Below are 15,906 nucleotides of genomic sequence, written 5' to 3' on the forward strand. Positions count from 1 at the left end.
CATGTTCAGACACAGCTGCATAATGTGTTATGCAGTGTAATAATACCACTGTTTGTAACCAGCTCAGTTGTCCACATACCAGGGTCCCTCGGATGTTGTCAGCATTAACACGGTCAAATGTTGCTGTACACCAGTAAACAACACCCTCATGGTTGGATATGACCTAACTGTACCTGCCCTGGATATGTACATCACACACTTATACAACATACATGACATTACCATAGCTTTCATTATCCTTTCTACATACAGGTGGCTACAGTCATTACACACATGCACATGGCAGATAGCATGCTAACAGTACATAAGGTTTGATATCTATGTTAACAGCGGTAATGTTCCCTCTCTACTGGTCACCCATGACACCTATCATATCATACAACACCCCATGTGGCATGTATGTCATTAGACATGTCCACCTAATGCAATGCCTATAAACATACCCAAATAACAGGATCATAGGACCTACACAAGATCTGTATTAACAGACTCAGGGAAATTCAGCTCTGCTCTGTATGTTCCTGAGTAGTCACAGTTGATATGTTCATGACATGTACAGCCATGTGTGGCCACGGCTCCTACATATACCCCATGTCAATAACTGCAAGCCATGAATGCTGTGTGCGCTGTCTGGACATTAGCCTTAGTACCACAATAGCCAGTACGTGTTGGGTTGAGATATTTACAAGCCACAGACCTCACACATGCTTGAATGAGTGTACTGCCTAGCTCTAACAGAGCACATTGCTGGCACTATTCCAGTAAACATGAGGTGTGTGTGGCAAATATGATGTGCTCACTGTTGACCATTACAGTGCTCTGGCTTCACCATAGCACTGTCAAGTAACAGTTTGTAGGAGCATGACATGGAATAATGCTGTGTGTGTCTTGCTGATATATACTGTTGTCATATATGTACACTTGGCTACTCGGTGAAGGTGGTGGTGTCCTACCAGTACATGAATACTACAATAACCTGTGTAACTGCTAATGTCAGGTTTTGTTAATTGAAGTGGAAGACAGACAACATAGAATGCAGTAAGGGTGACACTGAAGGCAAACCTCATGACACCTGTAACAGTAATACCTCCCCTTTGCATATATTGTGCATATATCACACAATTGGCAAAGGAAAGAGTCAGTAAGCTTTGTAGCGAATGCGATAGTGCTGTACTTCTGTAATACCTATCATGAGATAGGCAGGTGTGTGATTCACAGTACTGGCATGTGTGGGTGTGTGTGTCCATAGATATCATGTATGGTTGGGAATACATCCCACATGTTTTCACTCTCCTGATCACTGTTGTTGACACCAGTACAGAGTGATGTGTAGAAAGAAAGACATAGGCAGGTGGTTGAACTTCACACATGTAAAGTGTCTGTATGTGTGTGACATAGGTGTTTATCTTTGTGAATGCACTGGCAACTGTATGTGTGTGTCAAAGTGTGTGTTACTGTGCCTGTGAATCCCTGAGTGTGTGGGTGTGTCTGTGTTTGCATGCTGTCATGGCAGTCGGTATTACTGCTTCCCAATGAGAAGCCACTATTTCCACTGGCCTTTACCCTTGTCATCTGCCATACCACTCTTTTACCTCCTCCCTGCTCCAGGTAACTATACCTGTGTTGTCACCCATTATGGATGCGACGGCTCTGAACACAGTAGCTTACTACACAGCTATCATGCTCTTGGATCATTAGAACAGTAAACATAATTGAAATATTGGATTGGGAGAATATAACTGTGATGTGAAAGCTACAAAGTGCATGCAGGTATTGTACTGACCTGTGGGTAGTCAACATGTTCATATGGGACACTAATCACAAACACCGAAATCCCCCGGCACATGCAACTACACCTGAAAGAGGAAGGCAGAACATCAATATCAACATGCTCTTAGTGTTGATACACATGATACATACTGTCAAACGTACAAAATGCATTCTAAAACTGTAATACATGGTATGTCTGCTGCCTGTCAACACTACTCAACAATATTAATCTACAATTGTCTACCTAGTATGTTCACCCTGTGCATCAGCCCATATGAGCATGTCCCTGCACCAATGGTGTGGATGACAGGGATACAGCACAGGCATCATGATATGCACAGGGTGATAATGTTTGCCAGAGGCCTAGGCTGCACCATTGGATGATGTCATATGTGTGTGTTAGGGCCTGTGATATCACTGGGTGTGTGTGGATGTTATGAGTGTGTGTGTTGAGGTGCCCTACATTTGTTTCCGGTGTGTGTGTGTGTGTATGCATGCACACAGGTCTGGCATGGGGCTTGCCTACACAGGGGTATTATTGACAGCTGTAGAATGTGCAAGGCAAGTTTCACAGTTCACGGTGTTTGGCCACAGACACGTGACCTGTGCCTGCCAGGGGTTGCATGGGCACTACCAGGCAGATGTCCAGATTGGGTACTGTCTGATGACACATGTCCACTGGAATCATGTCCCTGCTGGGACCATCCAGGACCACGTGCATGTGGCCTTCTGTGTCCTGGTATGGACTGAACAGCACCAGCTGCACTGCTGCTGCTACTGCCACTATGGGAGTGGGCATGTGCAGTAGCATGTTCACGTAGACCTTCAACAGGTGATGTAGCTGACCTACATCCACGTGGCCGTTGCCTCACTCCCACCAGATGTTCCAGCACAGACATTCCACACTCAAGGATTGACATGCCACGGTCAAGGACTCCCACCATGTCACCCAATCGTCTATCCAAAACATCTGCAAGATGATGGTGAGCATTTGCAAGTGCCTGGATGTTATCTGTTAATGAACAGACAGCAGCCCTCGGAAGCCTCAGACCTTCTCTGTTGTGCTATTCAGCACATGTCTGTGCCTCCATTACAGCCCGAAACATGCATCTGGTGACTCCAGCTGATGCGCTTTGTCTCGCAGGGGCATGTTGGCCAGTGGTCCTCTTGTGAGCAGTGCTGGGCACATGCCTGTGTGGGATATCACCAGTCAGTTGACTGGGATCATGGTGTGCAGGCACACCTTCCATAGTCCCCACACTTCCTTGTTCCATGCTACCACCCGCCAACTGTCCTTCCTCTATGGCCAGTAGTGATGGGGTATGTGTAGGCAGGGGAACTGTGTGCAAGGATGAGGGGGATACAAGTAGGATGGCAACCGATGGCAAAGATTCAGACAACCCTGCCTGTGCCTCAATCATACTATCATCATCACTGCTAGAGTTTGTGGGGACACTAACATCAGGTGGAGCACAGGAGGGCAATGCACCTACATCAACACCAGTGAGGGGAAGACAAGAAATGTACATTACAAGTCATACCAGACACAGACACACACGCACACACACACACACACACACACACACACACACACACACACACACACACACACACACATACACACAGACACACACACACACACTACATGCAGGTGATATGGCAGGTGGCATTTGGGTTAGACAATTATAGTGGTAGTTATCATACATCCCTGAGTTGCACACAACAGCATGCATGTGTTATAGCAGATGGCATGCACCTTACACAATTATAGTGGTGGTTAGCATACATACCTGTATTGCACCATTTGTGTTAGTAGCCTATGCCCCATACCTGCAACACAATGCATGCACTTTGCACCGCACTGCCATGGTGTGTGCAACATACACCACATGTTAACAGACCATCGCTGTCCTTTGTACATCTGCCACTGATGCTTTGTTTTGGCCACTGCCCCTATGTGTAAGGACATGAGCAGAAGGGTATGTCAACTGCATACTATGTTTGCCTGAGCCCTAGCTTGCATATCCCCCAAAGCAGTGCATGTCTGTTCAACATTATTCCACCTACCCCTGAGCTGAGTCTAGACATTGTGCATGTGGCTGTACACACATGTTTGACATGGCTGTCCCTACTTTGCAATGGTGCTGCAGACCAGCACAGGTTTGCAGTACACCAACCTGCTGTGTGACATATGACCTTGCCAGTCACATGTAGTATAACATGTCTTCTGCTGATGTGTTGAATGACATGTATACACGTGTAACACAATGGTGTTCTTTCCATTCTACAGTATGGTAATGGTGTCCCAATGATGGTAGGTGTTATACTAACATGGGCCTTCAGCTGATGCAACGTTGTCTGTCCACCCTACAAATATGCAGTGACATACTGCACATTAAGCTGATGTGCATAGCCATTGCAGGGCAACATGTGGCATCACAATTGCTATACAGTGTGAGCTACTGACACAGTTCATAGCCATGGCTATGTTCACATACAATACATATCTAATGTGGAATGTGACCCACGTTACTGAGGTCTATACACACTAAACCCTAATGTGGAATGTGTGACACAGGTCACAAAAGGGTATACAGATGACATGCCTGCACATCTGCAACCATATTACTGATGCCAGGCAACTATGCCCACACATGGCTAACTTAGCAGTACTCTATGTCCTACATGCCATCTGTGTACCTCACACACATGAGGAGCAGGCATGACAGTGATGTCTGACACCAGCAAAGTGAATGTATTATATCTGTGGCCTGATGTGGTTGTATGTGTATGTTGTGCAACACATGTATGTATTTGGATACTGTATTGGTGAATGCTTCAATGTCATGACACACTCAAGATGTTCAAGACATGTTATGTGGTGGTTTCATGTTATGCCTACACAAGCTGTGCACAGGCCTGTGTGATGTTTAGTGTTTCACATCTGCAATATCACCTTTACACAAAGGCCATAGTTGCATTGTGTCAAGCCAATGTACAACAGGGTGTACACACATGTATATCACTTCTACTGTGTGTGTTGCTTCATGTCTCTGGCCATCCTCCATGGCCATGTGTACACATGTTCTGTCCAATGGTTGTGATGGCCATCTTATTTCACATGTCAGTGTTATTCCATATGGCATACACCAATAGATGTCATATGCTCTACTTAGGACAGGATTATGCAGACAAAGGGTGGTATGTATGGGATGTGAGACATCATGTTTTGCAGGATAGTTGAGCAGTGTTGCAGTCAGCCCACTACATGTCATGGACATGTCAGATAGCAGATGACATCGTGTGACATTTATAGCAAGGGTATAATCCACAAGGGTGTATCCTGTGGGCCGGTCATACTCCAGCTCCAACACATTTAGAGTGTGTGCACACATATGCCCTCTGTACAGTATTGTTCATATTCCTGACATGTATAATGCTGATATGTAGTACCTGTCCCTACAGTGAAACACACCTCCACCATTGTATTCACAGTTGTCCACGCATCTGGCAATGACAGTTTGGATGGTTTAGTGTAGGTGTTTCATATAGTCTTCAATTGTTTCACATGGGTAACCACTGTGATGCATTGCAGGTCTGACCAGTGTCTATTAACAGGACCACCATACATTATGTATACGTGTGTTATGGCAGATAGCATGCAATTAATATGATCCATGCATTATCAAGCCTGGTAAATAATAACAATCTCACCTGACACAGGCTGATGCCGCTGCAAAATGCCAGAGGTACCTAAACAGGAGTGTCACAGCAGTAAGATCATTATCCACACCTGTGTGATAGCTACAGGGTGCAATGTCCATGTTAGCACATAAGCCAGTACAATACACTATACTATGGAGTATGCACATCTGTGCCTACATAGAGTAGCAGACTATAGTATATGGCATGTATGCATACATACCTTGCATATGATGTTACAGTACATATTGTACAGTAACACATGCAACTATGTGAAATATAGTTGTGTTATATGTGCAGTACTGACTTACCAGGCAACTCCAGGCTCAGTGGTTGAGAGACACCCACCTCCACAATACCAGCTAAGGCTTGTGAATGGAAGTCTGCAGGTGTCCCCAGGTTGGTCAGTAGCTCCTCAGTACATGTGAGTGGGAGGCTGGGTGAGTGCCCCCCCACCTGTTGCACCTTGTTCCCTGGCGATTGCATTAGCACAATGTTTCAGCCATCTTATGAGGTCAGTGCAGTGTCGGCGCACCTGCTAATAGGTGCGATTGTGACTGCCAACATCATTTACCTTCCTATGGAGTTCCTCCCACAGAGTACCTCACTGCTGTGTATCCTGTGGCACATGGCTGAAGAGTGTTGTATGGTTGTTGAGGAGGTATGGGATGAGGACCTCATCCTCCAAGCGGCTGTACATTGGCAGCCTGCTAAGTGGCATACATGGAAGACATAATGATGGGGACAGGTCACAGTAACTCACAGAGAAGTACAGAAGTACAGCTGAATATACATGTGCATCACATTTATTAAGATTACAAATAAGTCTTTGCAAATCTACATGACACTAACACCACTGACATGTATAAGTCACACATATTTGACACTTACAGGTTATGTGATGTTATCGCCATATATGTGTGTGTCATGTGATGACATTGGTCATACTCCATGTGGATGTTGTCTTGACATGGGCATGTCTGTTTGCCTGTACTGGTGTCTTTACCTATCAGCACATGCCTGGATGTGTTCACATTAATGCAATTGACCTTAATGCTGTGTATATGTCACATATATAGTCATACATAGCTGTTAGGGACATGACCTGTGACCCAGCAGACTTGCAAGCATGTATGTGTTTTGCCATATACATCTACATGGCACTGTACAGCTGTGTAGCATCCTGCCATGTATTGCCTGTGTTGCACATGGTTAACACATGGGACAATAGCTAGCCTGATGGTATTTGCACGGTTGGATATCAACTATAGCCTGTATGGTCATAGTGATCTAGTAAGCTATATGCCCTGGGCCATTTATGAACCTAGGCAGACAGGTTACCTAGCTGTAGGCAACAGACAGGTAAGTTTCAGTGGCCAGTTCAAGCAGTGCCACAGAACTGATCCACAGGGTTACTGATATATTTGGCATGCGGTCATCACACCATGTCACAGAGAGGGGCGATGTGCAGCTTTGCTGGACAGGGATGCATAGTATGGCAAGAGTATGTTAAGTGTATGGGACAGAGATCTGTCAGGCATGTTGTGATCCTTGTACTAGAAAAGTGGATGTCCGTGACGTATGTGTTCATTTGGGATCAGGATGTGTTAAGTGTAGCATGTCCAACACCTCTGGGTTGGACATGGCTTTATTCAGGGTAGGCTGAATGCTACATAGTCTAGCTAGGGATTGGGAAGGGCAGTGTAGGCCATCTACACATGGGCAATAACCCTTAAAGGAAATATGTGATCTATTATGGGTCACATGAGTGTTGCGTATGGCTGAGCAATTATCTCTATATTCCTGGATGGCACCCTGTCATGATTAGGGGTGCCAAATATGACTACCTGACTGATGCGGTGAAGTAACTATCAAAGGAAAGACTACTGTACAGCTGCATCCCATAACCACACACTTGCCATTATGTTGACTGCTGCCTAGGTGGTAGTTCCTGAGTACAGGATTTTTAACATAGGGGATGACAATGCAATACTTAGCTGTCAGATTGTGGCCATACGTCACACACCACACATCTGACACACAAAGGCCCTTCTGTATGTTGAACGCAGCACACATTGTGTCAACTATTGCTCCTAGTTCATAGTCATTTGCAAACATCAATAAGCTGATGCCTTCTGTGTTAGTCTGTGTGGTATAGATAACAAAGAGGGGGAGTACCAGGAATGAACCCTGTATTACTGTGGCTGGCACTGGTTTGATGTGATCTACATCTATACTGAGTACATCAAATACGTCGATCATGGTTCATGGCCTTACAGACCAGACTCAGCAGGGTAGTTGTGCACTATTTCCCATTATCAATGGTGTCTCCCCCTTTGTAGGGTGTGATAACTGTTGCTGTGCACCATTTGGTGTGTACACAGCCTGACATGGAGCTATGATTGAACATGATGTGTATGTGGATAGCTAATTGTTCTTACATTTGTGTAGGATACACCCTGGGATTTTGACAGGTCCCATGAAAGCTGTATGTATGGCTTTAGAAAGTGCAGCTTGTACTTGCATAGTTGTTATTACAGGAGCCCTGCAGTGTACATGGATATATTACTAAGTGTACCTGTTGGGGGGAGGAGGTGGGAGTGGGTTTAGGTTCTCCAAAACCCTATCTGGATGAACAGGTGCTATTTCTGTAGGTGTAGTACTTCCCATGCTATAGTTCTATGCAGCACAGCAGGTCTTATCGTTGCCATTATGATTAATGACACAGCTATAGAATGCTCTGTGCTTGGTCTCATAATATGTGGCTGATTAGTTTCACAGTAGCTTTGTGTGGTTTTATGTGGTGTATCTGCATCTTAGTGAGGCTGACCAGGGATCACCTACACTCATGTGTGTTCACTCTTGCAACAGTTACTACCTTCTGTGGTACAGTTTAAAGCTTGGTACCACCAGTTTGCCTTCTTGTTTCTGTTTGGTTGAATCTTGGTTCTATTTCAATGGCACAATCACTGCACATATGTGACTGCTTAAGGTTCATTTGTGTAGGATTCAGCATTTGCACATGCATTGTCCATCTGCATGGGTGCCATGACAGTCACCATTCTGCTCTTAGGAAACATAACATTGGTATTGGAGACTGACTATGTGTAGTATACTGTTAGCCCTGTTTGTGTGACTACTGTGATCCAGGTCTTTGGGGTTGATGGAATCCAACATGCATTGAGCACAGGTGTTGGTACATGAGGAGCCTTCCCAGTTCATAATGGAATAGTTGAGAGTAGCCATTATTATAGTTTTCTGTCTCAGACCTAATCTTCCCCATTACAGCACATTATGACAGTTGGGAAATCCGTGGCATGGTGGGTGATCTGTTGCAAGGTGCAATTTGAATTCTACTTTGGTACAAAGGTAGTTGCTCAGCATAATGCATCTGAAGTTATGCAAGTGCAACTAGCGTGGGGGTGTACATATCCTTCAGGAATATGGACACACCTGCGGCTTGTGTATTCCAATAAAGGATAATGGGCAAGAGATGAGGTATGTGTTATAACATGGTCATGCAGGTGTGCTCTCCAGAGTGTTGAAACATATCTCAGCTACTGCACAGATATGTTCTCCATGTTAGGGATTGACATATGTGTGTCCATATAGTGTTTATGACATGTATCATTGTGTAATGAGACCCGCAGTTTATTGCTTGGTTGTCCCTGTAACAGCAGTGGACCTTCACTTGAACTGTGCATGATGAAGGCGGCACTATAGGGGAAGCATGAGCCCTAGGCAGTATCCAGATTCCCAAGGGTGATGAGTGCAGGCCCTGTCTGGCAAAGCGTCATGGTCTGTCAACCATGTTATTCCCAGGCAGACAGATTCTGGATACCCTTTGACTTGCACCACTAAACTAGGCAATTGTGGAATACAATCCATTTGTCCCTGTACTGCAGTATCATTCTGGCCAATGGCAGAATGCTACCCAGGCCTTGGGCCATACCTGCATGAGCTACAAGACCTGACAGTTGCTATATGTGTTTCCATGCAGTCTAGGCTACTGCATCATAGGTCCTGCACAACAACATGTAATATGCCAGAGCCATGTGTATAGTTCAAAAGGTGGTCTAAGTGCATGGGTATGTGGCTAATCATGGCAGACATGCAGCTGACAGTATGCATGCCCTCATATAGGTTGGTGTGTAACATAGTGCTAGAGTTTGCATTCACAAATGAGTACTGATGGGCATGTTTCCAGCCACATGTTCTGAGGTGTGGCATAATTATATAAACTATGTCATGCAGGTTGTGTATATCGGTGTCTGTCTCTTCCAGCTTGGGAGGTCACTTGTTTGGCCAGATACTTAGCAGCTTCTGTGAATGTGTGTGATGTCTGGTACTCTGTGTGGGTGTCCTTACTGTGTTCTGGTAAGGGTATGTGTTGGTTGTGATGATGAGATGCATGTGTTAACCTACACCTCATGACTGTCCAGTCCAGTCATGACTGTAGACTGGCCTGACTTCCAGCTTACCCCAGTAGCTGCATCACAAAGAATGTGTGGGGCGTGGTGTTAGGTGGGCTTGGCAGTGTACATGGCATAGAAATAACATTCCCCCAAGATGGCCACATACACAAAGCTGACATTAGTAAACACCAGTAGCTGACTAGTGGATATGCCTGTATGAGCATTCAGTACTACAAGTACCAGGTACTCTATTTAGTTTACTTATTGCTTATGAAGATGTTTTAGACAGTGATGCTCACAAGTAAATATTTGTGTTATGGACGTGACAACACTGGTTATAACGGAAACATTGTAGCTACCTTTAGCACCAATCCTCCTCTTAGGAGCACATCACATCCTGTTAGTTGATTATAGATGATGCAAGTGTCTACAAGTCTGTTTCCTTCTCTGGGTATATACTCACATATCCACCAGGACCATAAGCTCTGTTGGGCACAGACATCAACATGCCAAACAGAGTCATGTATCAATAGACTCTGATGCCACTATCAACATGATCAGGATATAATCAGATAGTGTAAGCCATCACCTATGAAGCAGCTATTACAAATGGGCAGCTGTCTCTTACATCTTACACTCCTACTGCAGATGTTACAATGGAGTTAAAGATGATATGCAACCTGTTTCATTACCAGTACTGTGCACTACCTTACATACAGTATGTGCCAAGTGGCTGTTAGGTTGGCAATAAGAGGTTAGGCTACACAAACCTGGTAGTTCAACCAGTGTCTCTACTCTCAATATCCACTCTATGTAGGTGTGCACATAGCCATTTGGCTCAGCCCTGTAACAAGGGTCACTACACATTTGCATAACATGTACACATGCACAGCTGTTATTGCTTGCAAACAATACTAGAGAGGTCCAGCCCTGTGACAAGGGTCACTACACATTTGCATAACATGTACACATGCACAGCTGTTATTGCTTGCAAATGATACTAGAGAGGACCAGCCCTGTATCAAGGGTCACTACACATTTGCATAACATGTACACATGCACAGCTGTTATTGCTTGCAAATTATACTAGAGAGGACCAGCCCTGTTACATGGGTCACTACACATTTGCATAACATGTACACATGCACAGCTGTTATTGCTTGCAAACAATACTAGATAGGTCCAGCCCTGTAACAAGGGTCACTATACATTTGCATAACATGTACACATGCACAGCTGTTATTGCTTGCAAACGATACTAGAGAGGTGGATATTACATGTGCTATGTGCATGGATCGTTACCTAGCGCTTCCAATTATCTTTGCTATCATGCTGCTAAACTGTCAGATGTCTACAAATGTTATGTATCCTGTTATTGAGTATTGTAATTGCCAATAGACATAACTAATGTTTGCATAACATAACATAACTGCTATGTAGAATGGAATTCAGATCTGCCTAAAATACTGTACATTACACAGTTATTGGCACATTATCCCCCAATGCACACCATATTTGCATGGTAAGCCCACCTTTAACATATTCATCTTATTTATACACCCATACATATGTCAACTGTTACAATATATCGACATATACTATCCCCTGTTATAGCACATAATTGTTGGACCAATCCTGACACTGGCAGTGGCTGGAAGTGAATTGGTGAGTTCCAAGCCCATATAATCCCTTGTGGTGTATGTGGAGTTTGCCTTGTGACCTACAGCAGTACACACATAGAATACTACAAGCATTACTACTGCTCAACAATACATCGCTACAAGATAGCTATTTCCACTATATGCATTGATTACACTGTAATTCTTACAGAACAGGTACTACATACACCAACATACTACATGTTATACATACCGTCTTAGTAATTGGAGGTGTTATTGACTAGGATAATACTTGTTTTCGGTTCATCTTTCGGTGTTTTGTACTGTCCTACAAGTAGATACAGATGGTTTGAATGTGAAACAAGGCAACCTTTTATAGTTACAGATCAGTAAAATGTGCTATCCCGATAACCAACTGGTGTTCCTAAGTAGCTAACTACGTGCACATCAGCTGCGCTGCTACTGCCTTAGCCAATACCATTTCAACAGTGGAATATAATTGAGTACTCTACTTGGGCATTGTCCCTTTGCCTTACTTGTGAGGAAGACAGCATGGAAGTGTTGCATGGAATCTATTGCAACAGCTGTATGGAGATGAACAGTAATATATTGTGTGTAATGCCTAGAGGATTTGGTCTAAATGTGAGTCCTGCTGTTATATTTCTGAACATTGCTACTTGTGCAGGGTTTGTCTGTACCTAATACTTCTGCATATGTTGCAGTCTGGCCAGGTTGTTTGACCAACTCAAGGCTGTATAGCTATGCATATAATGTTAGGGGGTTTACAGTGTGCTTACCAGACGCATTTAGTTTGGTGTTACTGTGCATCATACTGTGCTGATAATCAGTACTCGGTAACACTTCCTGGTGTACGAACCTTTCAACCCTCTGAAATGGGATTAGTTCATGCAAACCCCTGTTACATCAGCACCTGTTTAATTGTATAACAGCAACTATTTCACATAGGGCCATGTTAGTGTGTCTGTGTCCAGGTATGTTAAGGTTTCAGTAGATGTTGTACAGTAGTTGAATAATTGGTTATGGTATGACAATATGTATTGATGTAATTATTTTGGTTGTGGGGTAGATGTTGGTGGGTGTACATAGCACATGAAGGTGTGTAGGAACCCCTTTTATACAACATCTATATGTGTGTGTGGGTGTTCTTTCCCTATGTGAACACCTATCCCTTAGTGGACTAATACTATGGTAATTGCAGGCTGATTCATTAAGGCACTGTTAAATGCTTCCTGTATAGCATGCAGGTACTGCTAGTCCTTGCATCCTTTTGGCAATACATCGGAATGTAATAAAGATTTGCAAAATGAAAGCTGTCTGTGTATTTCTGTGTATTTCTGTGTATTTCTGTCATGGATATTTGCAGTCATTGCAGTTGTGCTGGTCCACTGTGTCCATAGAACATATTTGTAAAAGTGTATTGGCATATACTCTTCATATATTATGTTCATATTGTTTGGGGGGGGGGGCGGCATGTGTTATTGCTATGGTCCATGTTATACTCAGATATGAACACTTCAGATGCTGTCTACAGACATGTATGTATGTGTATATATATATATATATATATATATATATATATATATATATATATATATATATATGTTTGTGTGTGTGTGTGTGTGTGTGTATATATATATATATATATATATATATATATATATATATATATGTATATATGTATATATATGTATATAGATATATATATTATTGCATACATTTATCTGTACCTTCATAGATGTGTAGATGTTTTTAACCTATCTATATAGCTACATATATATGTAGACCTGTTTATATCGACACGTCTCTATGTTTCTCTCTCTCTATATATATATCTATATATTTATATATGAGCATACACCTTTCATTGGATACATGCTGGGTTGTCCTATTTCAACACATTCCTCCCTTTTCTGTTTTAACCTGTCTGCATACACAACGGGGATAGGTACATCCCAGGTAACTTAGTGTTAGGTTACTTGGTTGCAGGTTCTAATCCTGGAAGGTGTTATTATTTTACCTCTCAGAGTAGGCACTGGTAGGGAAAGTGTGAATAACGCACATTTACATGGTTGCAAGCAGGTTTGCCCATGGTCTGCGTGATGTTAACCAAAGTTTAAACCTGTGAAGCGCTTCTCCGTTTACCGTGTTTCAGCTCCACTTACCATCTTGCAAACCCATGGAAACCCGCTTACAACTGCTTAAGAGTGCTTTAATCCACCTGCATCCAACAGCCCTTATTCTGGGCCTCAAAATAACTTAACAGCCCTTGAACCCGGGACCATGAACATCACAGTCACTGACTTTACCACTAAGGCATCTGAGATATGTACAAAAGTCATTGTGTTTAGAATATACATTTTACTACAGTCATTCCTCACTATCGAAAACAAATGTGACAGTCACTTGGTGTACATATGTCCGATACATGTTAATGTTCATATGTTTGTGAAATTAGGTGTTGCAATGTGACATGACAGGGTGTATTATGAATGAGAAAGGTTCTTGTTTTGTGTCCTTTTTACATTGTTCCCATACTCCATGTATACCCATCCAATTCACTTATTGAACATCTGACCCTGGCCCTCCTTGATGCAAGATTGCATTACCCATCATTCCTCCCCCACCCCAATCTTCACATACACAACAACCATCCCTTCTATGGTGAATTAGGTTAATATTAATAGTTGTAATACCAGAGCTGCATGTGTTTTGTGTGCACTCCAATTCCTTTGGAGTGCTTCTGTGCCACGAAGTGTGTTCATAAATGTTTATATATATGGCTATTGATGTAACTGCATAATATATATATATATATATATATATATATATATATATATATACATATATGTGCAGACATCGCTGACGTATATATATATATATATATATATATATATATATATATATATATATGTATATATGTATTTTGTATTAGTTTGTAACAGTAATACATATGTAGACTGGAATGTGTTGGTTCACAAACTACAGTACATTGCAATGTACTGTACATATGTACACAAAGTGACTGTCCCATTTGTGATCATTACAGTGGAATGCATATGGTATAAGATGTAGTCACAAGAGCATGAAACATGTATATACCTCAGATGGCCTAGTGGTAAGTTCCCATGACTATAGTGTGCATAGTCCAGGGTTCAACACCTGTGATGCTTTGCAAATGATTTTTACTCCAGAATAAGGCTCATTTAAGCAGTTGCAAGCATATTTAAAAGCGTTTGTGTGACATTATAGCAGCGGTTAAACACAGTTAAACTTTGTAACGTATAACCTGTGCGTGCAAACACAGCCACATCCGCTAACTACTCAGGATATATACATGTCAGTGAAGTAACATCTCACTATGTGCTGGCATAACATTACATTCTCTGTTGACTGTTCTCTCCAGCACACATGGGTTTATATGGGTGTTTCGAATGTTTATTATACAGATGATTACTACCTATATATGGAAGTTGTGGTTAAGGTATACTTTTGAACATGATAAACATCCCTGCCTCTATCGGGATTGGGACCTTGAATGCACAGATACTATGCCAATGCTGTAACCATTACACTGTTGACATTAATGTTGCTTCCACCTATTTCCTAGTTAGATGATTTCTATGTGTAAGCTAGGCTAAGCAAAGGGTGGAGGCCCCCAACCCCATTGAGTTTCAATTACTCTTGAAATAACAACATATAACAAATGCTCTGTGAGACAATACATTACATTCCTAACTACATTAGGCATAGCCCCTCAATGGCACACTTCAAGGGAAACCTTGTTGTGTGAATGGGTAACAGAATATACACCCCTGGGATCATGTGTCCCAGAACCGTGCAGCCTGGGGGGGGGGCTGTCCAGTTTGATAGCTGCGAGACCTGTTGGAGAAATTGAATGGTGTTGAATTGTCACATTAACATGCCCTCTTTAGATCACTAAGTGCCCCTATCATCCTCCACAACACCAGTCTTCAACAGCTTCCAGCAACTTTGCCTGGAATTGTTTCATTGGCTATGCTTGACAGAGGCTCATTTACTTCATCAATGGTGCGGAGAAAGCCAACACACTGTAGCTATGCTTCTAATTGCCCTTGGGCAGATAGGTAGTAGGCTATCTGTGAACCTCTAAAGTGCAGGCCAGCACAGCCATAATATGTGAATAAACAGACTTTAAGATCACAATATACAGTGAGAAATCACCATGTAGTCAAGAAACAGTTAAGTACAGCAAGAACATACAGAACACTGCTACTTAGTCACTCCAGAAGCCTATCTTGGAATCTAGAAGACTTGTATAAATTTAAGGCTTTCTATTGGTTACCAGTAGGTTACCTACAGGAGAGATGAAAAATAAGCACAGATGGGGAACATGCATGCAA

Source organism: Protopterus annectens, chromosome 4.part1 (assembly GCF_019279795.1).
Source record: "Protopterus annectens isolate FY-2018-M chromosome 4.part1, PAN1.0, whole genome shotgun sequence".
In the NCBI taxonomy this organism is placed as follows: domain Eukaryota; kingdom Metazoa; phylum Chordata; order Ceratodontiformes; family Protopteridae; genus Protopterus; species Protopterus annectens.